Here is a 9,899-nt window from a genome sequence, read left to right on the forward strand (position 1 = left end):
ACTATTGTTCGTCTGTATGGCACTTTAGTGGTGCGCGTTGCACTGAGAAGACAGATACTTTAAACAAGCGAATTCTTAGATTTATCTTGTAGGATTATAATTCTCCATATGACTCTCTACTTAGCAAAGTTAACTCTAAATCTTTGTATAAAAGACGCCTTCAGACCTTCGTAATTATATTGTACAAGAGCTTGTTTTTTACCTGGTATCCAGGCTATCTAAGGAATATGTTTAGTTTCCGGTCTGTATCCTATAGTCTACGCGGAAATTATATTCTGTCTCTATCGTCTACAAAAACTACTACTTGTGGTCTTCACCCCTTTTGATATACGGCTTCAAAACTATAAAACTCTCTTTCGGTTCCTCTAGAACGTCTGACTTTCCTGATTCCAAGCCCAAGATTCTACAGTATGACTCTTTTTTATATTTAAATTTAAGATTGTTTCAATTCTACATTTTGCGTTTTAGTAGTATTTAGAATTATGCTTGCAACTCCAAGATACTATCTTATCTTTAGAGACTCCAAATTCGAGGTTAATTAAAGTATATGAAGGTATGTATGTAGAGCACCTCTTAGAAAACTGCGTTATAAGTTGCGAAGTTGTGCTGTGATATAGTTTACTCGCACGAAATCCGACTCCGGTAACGTACTGTGCGTAAGATTGCTTTCCGCCGACGGTTGGATAACTGATTCAACTTCCCCCTTCCCCCCTCCAGCCATCCCTTGAGTCACATCTCACCATGCTCTATTACGCAGAATGCTAGCAGTCACATGAACAATGGTATTTTATGCCTTTGTTTTCTAGCCTCTGCCTTGACAAGTTAATGGGCTAAAGCATGCTAGGGGTTAAACTTTGACCAATGGAAGCTCTCTAAATTACCTTTGGCCTAAAATGTAAAATATCTATAATCTGCAAGTAAATATCTCGAGGACAATAGGCATTCAGAGCTATGCTATTGCACTGATCAACCAATGGATAGCGAGTTGAAACGAAATGAAATACGCAAAAGACCGAAACATTTTCATCCAACATATTGTTTTCAACGGTATCTAGTGAAGTACTCAGATATTGATCTTTGATTCGATGATAAGAGAAAAATTCCGGCTGCAAAATTACATATATTACTATAAGTTCCAACGAGTATTCTTGTGGAAATCCACAAAATTCTCAGAAAAAAAGAAAAAAAATTGATATTTCAAATCGGCAACCTTAAACACCGCCCGTATCAGCTAACCCATTTCACCAATAGCAGAGCGTCATTTTTCTGTATAGTCCATTGTGGGAGTGTGAAATGAAACCCGCGGGTGAAAAGCTGTAGGTTTATGTCTAGTAGCTGAGATTGATCTAGGAGTTCTTTTACCTATGCTTCTCGTTGCTAGTATACCCTGCACCAGACCCCACTCTAACACGAAAAGTAAACTGGACAGCACAGAATGGAACACAACGTTGCAGCCTCAATTGTAATAACTTTTGTTAGATGAAGCTTTTTTGGCAAGAAATATATTCAACTCTTCTTTTCAAGTGTTAATTCAGATTCCGAGCAGTTTCCTTAGCGGCAGACAGGGATACGCTGTTCCACGGCGTGGAACAGTAGAAAGTGAATCTGGTATCATTTACTTCACGGTAATTTGCATACATTTATTTCTTATAAACACATGCTATTTTGAGAGATTGCTTTCCTGCCCCAGTAACATAATTCAAAGACAAATCCAACAGATCAAATTATATCCTTCCTTCTAGACGTAAAGATGAAAAAGCTCTAGGTTATCAGCCTCCCTCTTTCTTGAGTCATTTGGAAACCCTTTCCGAGCTTTCGCAGCAATGGATATTGAACACTGATGTTTGATATGTAGACATTTTTCTTATTCAATATTTGATCAATGTTCGTGCTCGCTAATGACATTTCATCCATCGAGCGTAATAAAGGGAATTTCTCTTTATAGAACAAGTAAACTACTGCGACTCGTTTCTTTGTGAAAAATTGATTTTGCTTCAGCGGCGTGTTCATCGAGAGCATGATAATAGGTACTAAATTTAGAAGTTTGGAGAACGCTTGCGTAACCAGATCTGCATACGGCTACGACTCGAGCCGGAAACTCGTACTCGCCAGTTACCTGTTTGTTGGGTGGAAACCCACATCCAAATTCTAGGATATAAATTTAGAATATAACTATGCGTTTGCACAATTTTTACTATGATGTAATGCTCGAATAGCAGGATCACGTCAAATACTGGGTTATGGAGTACTATGAACGTTCTGGACTCTTAAAAGTTTCTGAAAGTTATTAGAAAACCAGAAGATGCGAAGAAATTCTAGAATTTTGTGTTGTTTATCAAATTTCTAGAGCATTCTATCCGCAATGACTTGTTTGTCTCGTAAAACTACCGCGCAACATCCACGCAAGTTTCTCGACTATAATAATATACTTCGTAATTGCGAGTTAGGAAGCAATCGCGAGTACCAAGTAGTAAAGGTTGTTAACGTTATTGTCGACAGAATGGACCTGCTATTCGAAGCTCCATCCCATAACACTAAGTGAGACCGCTTTCGTTTGCCATGGAAATTGATCCAATATGGAGTCTGATCGATTGGTTTAAGAAGATACTTCAACTAAAGCAGCACTAACTTGTCCTGTAAGTTTGTGAGTTCAGTACTCGTCATAAATAGATTAAAATGAACTTAGCTGATAGGTTGAGATAGGCATCGTTTTTCGAACTAGAGTGACCGATGGGTAATTTGCCTTACACTATCAATCCAGTTTTCAGTTTAAGTGGTGACTATAACAACGAAAAAAGTATAACAGGCAGATGTTACGACACGCTGGACGACATCACTTGGTATACCGTATATAACTGGACATCACCGGATATCTCCCCACCTAGCTATATAGATAATATTGATGTACAAGTTCAACAAATAATGGAGGAAGGAGGAGGAGTGTTATAAACGTCCTTCCTAATGTACAATGTTGTGCCGTGCGCGAGATCCATAGAAGTCAGGACCTCAAGCACGAACTCTTAGGATCATGCGTCAAGTCATATTTCTGCCAAGCCCTCTCACTTATTTCTAGCCCGAAGCGGGTTATGTCACCAAATATCCCAATTTCTTCAAGTAGCAAGGGAGTTGAGGCATTGCACTGTTGCGGGGCATAAGAGTTTCAAGGAAAATACATCCTATTTAGACACGGTCACCGTTGCGAGTATTCATGCATCTAGATTTTTCTCCGTCACGCCTGGATCAATATGAGAATACTTCTCAACAAATATACTAAAGATACTAAACGAGCGATTTCCGGGACAGGAAGACAAATATTTCGCAATGGGTTACACTTCCTGTAAACACAGTTCACATCAGTGACACCGGAAGGCTCATACCAGACATATGCTCATAAGGAAACATGCGACCCTCCAAAGCTTTCCCTTAACAGCGGCCATATTTTATAGCAGCCAGTCTGTTATAGTCATTTTTTTTCGATTTGTTTCTCGCTGGACTAGAATCGCCTACCGCATAACACCTTTATTGGTCTAGCTTTCGGTTAAACATTGATGAATTGTTTTGTTTTTGAATGGTTATGAAATGAGTTTTGTATCGCATGCTATTCTTAGCAGCCTTTTACATGTGGAAAGTTGGCAACAATTTGGTAAAAAAGAATAATAATGATAAAATTCTAAGAAAAAATCAGGAAGATAAAATCCGGGTTTCTCAAACACGAAGGCGCGCTATATGGGGGAATCCTTGTTTACAATATTTGCCTCATTAGCATAAGCAATTCAGTTTCTGATGGAGCTAAAAATAAATCAGCTCTGAATATCGAAAGGTCAAAGTACGATTAACTTGGCCAATGAATACAAGCCTGATGCATTGAATACTTTTTGTGCAACACGGGTTTAAAAACTCAGAATTTTACATAGAATGTATGAGCTCATTAGCGCTTTTGCCACCCAGAAATTTTGCAGTTTTTGATGGACTATTTCTCCTTGAATATTACACCCAAAGTGCTAAAAATTTCACCATGTACTGATGTTTTCTAGCTCTTTAGCTGCCTGAAGTCAATTTGTATCTAACATGCTATGGCGTTCATTACTGCTCAAAACACTTTGAGGACATATTTGACTTTCTGACACCTTTTTTACGTTCAAGGGGATCAAATTCCTCTGTCAGATATCACGTCCTAAATTTCACGACGTAAAACCTTGTATTCTATTATGGCGTTTATTACAACTCCTACAGTAAATTATTTAAGCTTACATGTGGAACTCGACGCTTCTCGGATACTGTTAAGTATTTCAGTATTGGGGTTATATGGTCACAACTTACAACACACTTAAATCAATGTTCACGTCACTTATAAACACTTCACGACAATATTAATGTTCATAGATAGCGTACAGTCATGCAGTCATGACCAGTCATGCCGATCTATTCCTATGATGAATCCATAAGATATGACACTACACAAACGTTGTATGGTGAAGTTGAAGTTTGTTGTCGAGAGAGACGGCAAACACATCCAGTTTCTAGCATGATTCTAACTTGACGTCTTCCTCTTTATAGCTGTTCTGATTGCCCTTAAGGTTCCTACTTTCACTTTTGCAACGAACGTTCAATTCCTGCATTCGTGGTTTAGTCTCATGGAAAGAAGTATCGTTTATCAATTCGAATGTTTTCGTTGAGAAAGAAGAGCTTGTTTGTCATTGGTAAAATTACATGGATTTCCGTTTTTCGTGGTTTGCGGACTGGCAGCACATCTGTCGAAATGTTAAGACCATCATTGTCTGACTCATTAATCGCTAGACAAACAATTAAATACTTATTTCGCACATTCCCACAAAAACCATGAAAGCCGCAAGAATCCACATCGAATTCTATGAATATAGATCTAAAATTATCACAACTAATCGCTGCTATCGCCGGCACCTTTGTTTGGGAGCTTTAAATAGTGATGATGGCGGCCCGCTATACCTGACGCCTATTTACTCTTCATCAGAACAAAGGGCCCCGAGTTAGTGGGCATGTAAAGGGGTTCTTGTTGCAATGATCGATGAGGTCACCCATAATGAAGGCACTAGAAAGGAGTGTCGAACCGTTGGGTCGCTGAATTTACCTTTAAGGTGTTAGATTTCACGAGTAGTGTCACATTTCTTTATGTAAACAAACAGCGAAAGTTCGGACATCCTGTCTCAAGGAATTACTACCTGTGTTCGCTATTTCACGTTCCTGTCACTATATAATTTTTCCATTGCCTCAAGTCTCGAAAAGTTGGAAAAACTCGAAAAGTTCCAGGATCAAAATGTCCAATCAGAAGAATAAAAGCGACTTTAACGCCATGAATGCGACAGAATTTAAAAGATATTTGCAGGAACGTGGAGTTTCAGTAAGGGGATATTCGAAAAATTCATTGGTAGAAATCGCCTCTGCAGTCAAAAGAATGGTTTTGACAGTGGATCCAAACTTCGAAAAAGATCAAACCAATGCTACAGACAATTAAATAATTCATGATATGATAATTCCCAACCGATTTTCCCTGAAGACCGCGAACAACTTCAACTCGGCTCGTCGCCGCCGTTTGGGTTGTACAACATTTTTAACTATTAAATCTACTACTCCACTGATTACGACAAGCAGGGACTCGCCACTCACAAGTCATTTGAAGATTATCGCTTATTCAATGATGACTACGTGGAATATTTACTAACTGCCCAGTTGAATGAAGAGGGTGTTCACGTATGCGTAGCCAAACTGCGGCCTTTCACGAAAATCCAAACGGATTAAGGAAAGGAGTATTACGATCTCTGGTTTATTTTCTGGGGTAGAGGTGCAAACCGAGGCATTGTACTTCAGGCAAGATGTAAATGTATAGGTGGTCGAGATGGGGGAGGTAAGCACATTGCAGCCGCTATGCACGCCCTTGAATGACCCAGAGCAAATACTCAAGAGTGCGAGGTAAATAATTTTGGTGACCGAGAAAGGCGAAAAACCCTCCTACAAAAAAAAGAAAACATAAACACACGTACTCCCAAAATAGTGCCTTGTAAGCGGCGAGTCCCTGCTTGTCGTAATCAGTGGATTAGTAAGTTAAATAGTTAAAAATGTCGTACAACCCAAACAGCAGCGACGAGCCGAGTTGAAGTTGTTCGCGGTCTTCAAGGAAATTGGATTGGGAATTAACATATCATGAATTATGAAATTTTCTTCAACATTGCTTTGATCTTTTCCGAAGTTTGGATCCACTAGCAAAACCATTCTTTCGACTGCTGAGGCGATTTATACCTGCGAAGTTTTCGAATATCCGCTTACTGAAATTCCACATTCCTCCAAGTATTTTTTTAAGTTTTGCCACCACATTCATGGCGTTAAAATCGCTCTTATTCTTCTGAATTTTGAGCCTGGCCGGAACTTTTCGAGTTTTCTGACTTTTCGAGACTTAAGCAATGGAAAATGTATATAGTAATGGGAACGTGAAATAGCGACTCGTAGTGTCCGAACTTTCGCTGTTTGTTTACGTAAAAAATAACGTGACACTACACGTGAAATCTAACGCATAAAAGGTGAATTGTGATTTCCCCGGTTACATTTCTTAAATCTGAGTAACACCAAACTATATCTGATTGTCCACCTGGTTGCTGTGTGGACTTTAATATATCCAAGTCTATCTCATCACTGAGGTTACAATTTAAATTTCTACAAATCTCTATTAGCAATAGGTCTCAATTAAATAACATTAGGAACGTCTGGTAAATACCTCCATGTTCCATTAACACGGAAGGCAATTTTGAAACGGAAATCACGGAGTGCCGATTGCAAACGAACCTTCTAGTCACAATTATATATAGAATGTTTAGGATTTTTCAAAACTTCTGTTGTCTGGGAGAGCGCGGTTAAAGCCATGCGAACCTAACCGAAAGTGCACGCAAACGAAGCGAAATTCTTTTGAAGGTTCAACTTCGATCTCTATGAAACTGATTATTCGCAGAGTTTTCAACAAGAACAGACAGTTCCAGACAAGATGTTAAAGTATTTTTGGCGAGAAATTCAAGAGCAGGTCGCATAATGCCTTTTTCACGCGTTCTTATTTCTCTCTGCTTTTCCTCATTGCGTCATTTGGAATCTTCAAGACGATGTTTGAATGGAACTTCTTTTCCGAAAACGCGTCGGAATCTTTCTAGAGTGAAGCGGAAGGGTGTTTTTTTTTTTCTTAGTCCCACAGCGACTTTCCAGGCGCGTAGCGTGGTCATTTTTTTCAAGTATGCACAAATACAAATGGTCTAGAAACCGAAGTGAACTGAGCGAAAAATACTGCGTTCTTTATATCTTGTTTGAAATAGTTCTGTGAATAAAAGCAAAGAACAAAGCGTTTTGCCCTTATTTTGAGCAAACTTGGCGCAAACCCAACATTGTTTTCGATTTTTTCTGGTCACTTCAAGTACGCACGTGCGTATATGCGTAGAGGACGCTACGCGCCTGCTTTCATTAGCTGTGGTTACACTCACCTCCTTCCCGGGGTGACCCTGTGGGTAATAACCTTGGCCCGGTGGGTTGGGATGGGTTTGGGTTTCCGGGCAGGTTTAATCATCCGGTTACATTGCAAATAATTACCCGAGGTCAACTTTTGGACTAGCAGTGTTAGGCGGGAAATTAATTCATAATGGAGATCGCAAACCGCGAAACTTCTGGTTTTTGTCGGAGTATTCAGAGAAAAGACGAGTAAAATATACTTAATGTGAACCTCGAAAGTTGGCCATGTTTGATGCCGCTTGTCTTGAATTTGGTACTTGCCAGGTATTTGCCGCGATGTCAGCGCAACACCACAAAAATACCCAGCATGTGCTGCGGTTTTCGGATTTACTATTTTCTTCCATCCGACTGGTTGAACTACTCTTGTGGTTGGATAAACCACTGCTAAACCCAACGACTTGGTTCGGGAAAAGTCATGGGTAATTCTTTTGTTCTTTTTTATGTATCAATAGCGATTTTCCATGGGCAGTTTCACTGTGGGAATAGAGGTCACACATAAAACACAGCCTTTCCTTGGGTAAGGTCCCACTTTCCCGTGGGCAAAAGGTCTAGTGTAACCACAACTATTGGTTGATAATTTCCATACATCATCAAAATCAACAAAAATGACAATGGAAATCGAGAAATTTATGAAAATAATTCGTCGTAACAAGGTGAAACACTGTTAAAAGGAAAGTCCTTTGTTCAAATGTGATCCATGAAGCGCGACAATTTTACCGACATTGTTTTTAAGTGAATGCACCTTAAACACTGGACACTGGAACCTTTTGTTCACGTCAAAGGTGTCTTGTTTTCTTTGTTTTTTTTTTAGTTTCTTAATGCTATACAGTTGTTTTACGTGCTTTCAGAATGTTCGGAAATACATCACAAGGTATTATTAGATGTAAGTATATGTAAGGCATCTAAAACGTCGTAGTAGAATCAGCTGAAGGCTTCCACTAAATCCTGGTTCATTGACTATTCTCTTCAACTCTTCGTCACCAAAGTAAGCTTAAAAACATCTTTTACCTTCCCGTTCCAGTTGTTACGATATTCAAGTGGGCTTGAATTTCCGCCGCGTAGTACTTTCGCTCAATAGAGAAATTTTTCCGCCATTGTTCCGATCTAATTTCGGTTACTACGGAGACTGTAAGTGTTAGATGTATATATTTTAATTTCGCTGAAATGCTACTAGTCTGAGGCGATCACTTTTCAGAAATTTCTCAGCTTGTATCATAAAGATTCAAACATTTTTTTCAAAATTATTATGTTCCTTTGGTTAAACACTTATTGACTAAGTTGGTTCTGGGCGGAGCCGGTTTCTATGTCATGAACTCGTGCCAGACATTTTCAGGAAGGCAAGCCCATGAGTTTTAATATAAAGCTACTCGGAGTTAGCACTAACTCCCTCACCATCAGTGTGTTCAGATAGGACTATATCAACCACAGGTTACTCCCTGGAGATCTTTGACTTTCTGCCATCATTCTTGCAGATCATAAGTAAGTTTTAACCTTAATTTTTATTTTTACTATTCTGTTTCTCATTAACCGTCTGATTCTATACTAAACATCATATCATGCTAAATTGTATTTTAGTGTTTTGTTCAACTTTTTTTTTCACACCACTTCAAAGCCAAATGATGGTTTCTCAGCCTATTGTTACAATCCAACGACAATAGCTCGATTTTCCTCTTAGCTAAACCAAAAATATCGCTGCTTTCGCATTCTGTTGAAAATAGATTTCGTTACTCAATCACGCGGTTTGTACTGTTGTCCAATCGGAACACGATACTTGATTGACATAGGAATTTTACTTCGCGCGTGTTGTGTTAGACTGAAACACAATACGCTCGAATGAACCAGGGATCATTTATGGAAATCTGTTGGAAGTCTAGAGGAGTTTTTCTTCAATGAACTAAGGAACATTCATTAAAAATCTGTTGGAAATCTAGAGGAGTTATTCTTCCTTTTCTACACATTCCTTTTTCTTACCTTAAAAAGTGTTCGGTGCGTGGCCAGGTATGTTAAAAATGTTTGATAGAAAAGAATTAAACAGTTGACACTGACCAAAAATATATTGTTCTGGACGTTTTGGCAACTGCTGTTGAATTTATAATGGTTTTATTTTCTTTAAATTTTTACTTTTCACTTGATTTCAAATTATAGTCATTTTACATTTATTTTAATTCTACTTCACTTTAATTTTTAATGTCATTTTATTTATATTTAACTTTAAAAGTTGGTTGGTTCAATGTTTATGTGTAGTTTTATCATTTTTTTTTCTTTTTACTCAAAAACGTACCCAATATATCGTCTTCAATTGGCGGTTGACATGACTGTTGGAATAAAGTTTGTGTTGAAATTTGTCCAGAGGTATCCTTTTAAATGGGATAAGGACTAAA

The sequence above is a fragment of the Stylophora pistillata genome, chromosome 1 (assembly GCF_964205215.1).
Source record: "Stylophora pistillata chromosome 1, jaStyPist1.2, whole genome shotgun sequence".
Classification (NCBI taxonomy): Eukaryota; Metazoa; Cnidaria; class Anthozoa; order Scleractinia; family Pocilloporidae; genus Stylophora; species Stylophora pistillata.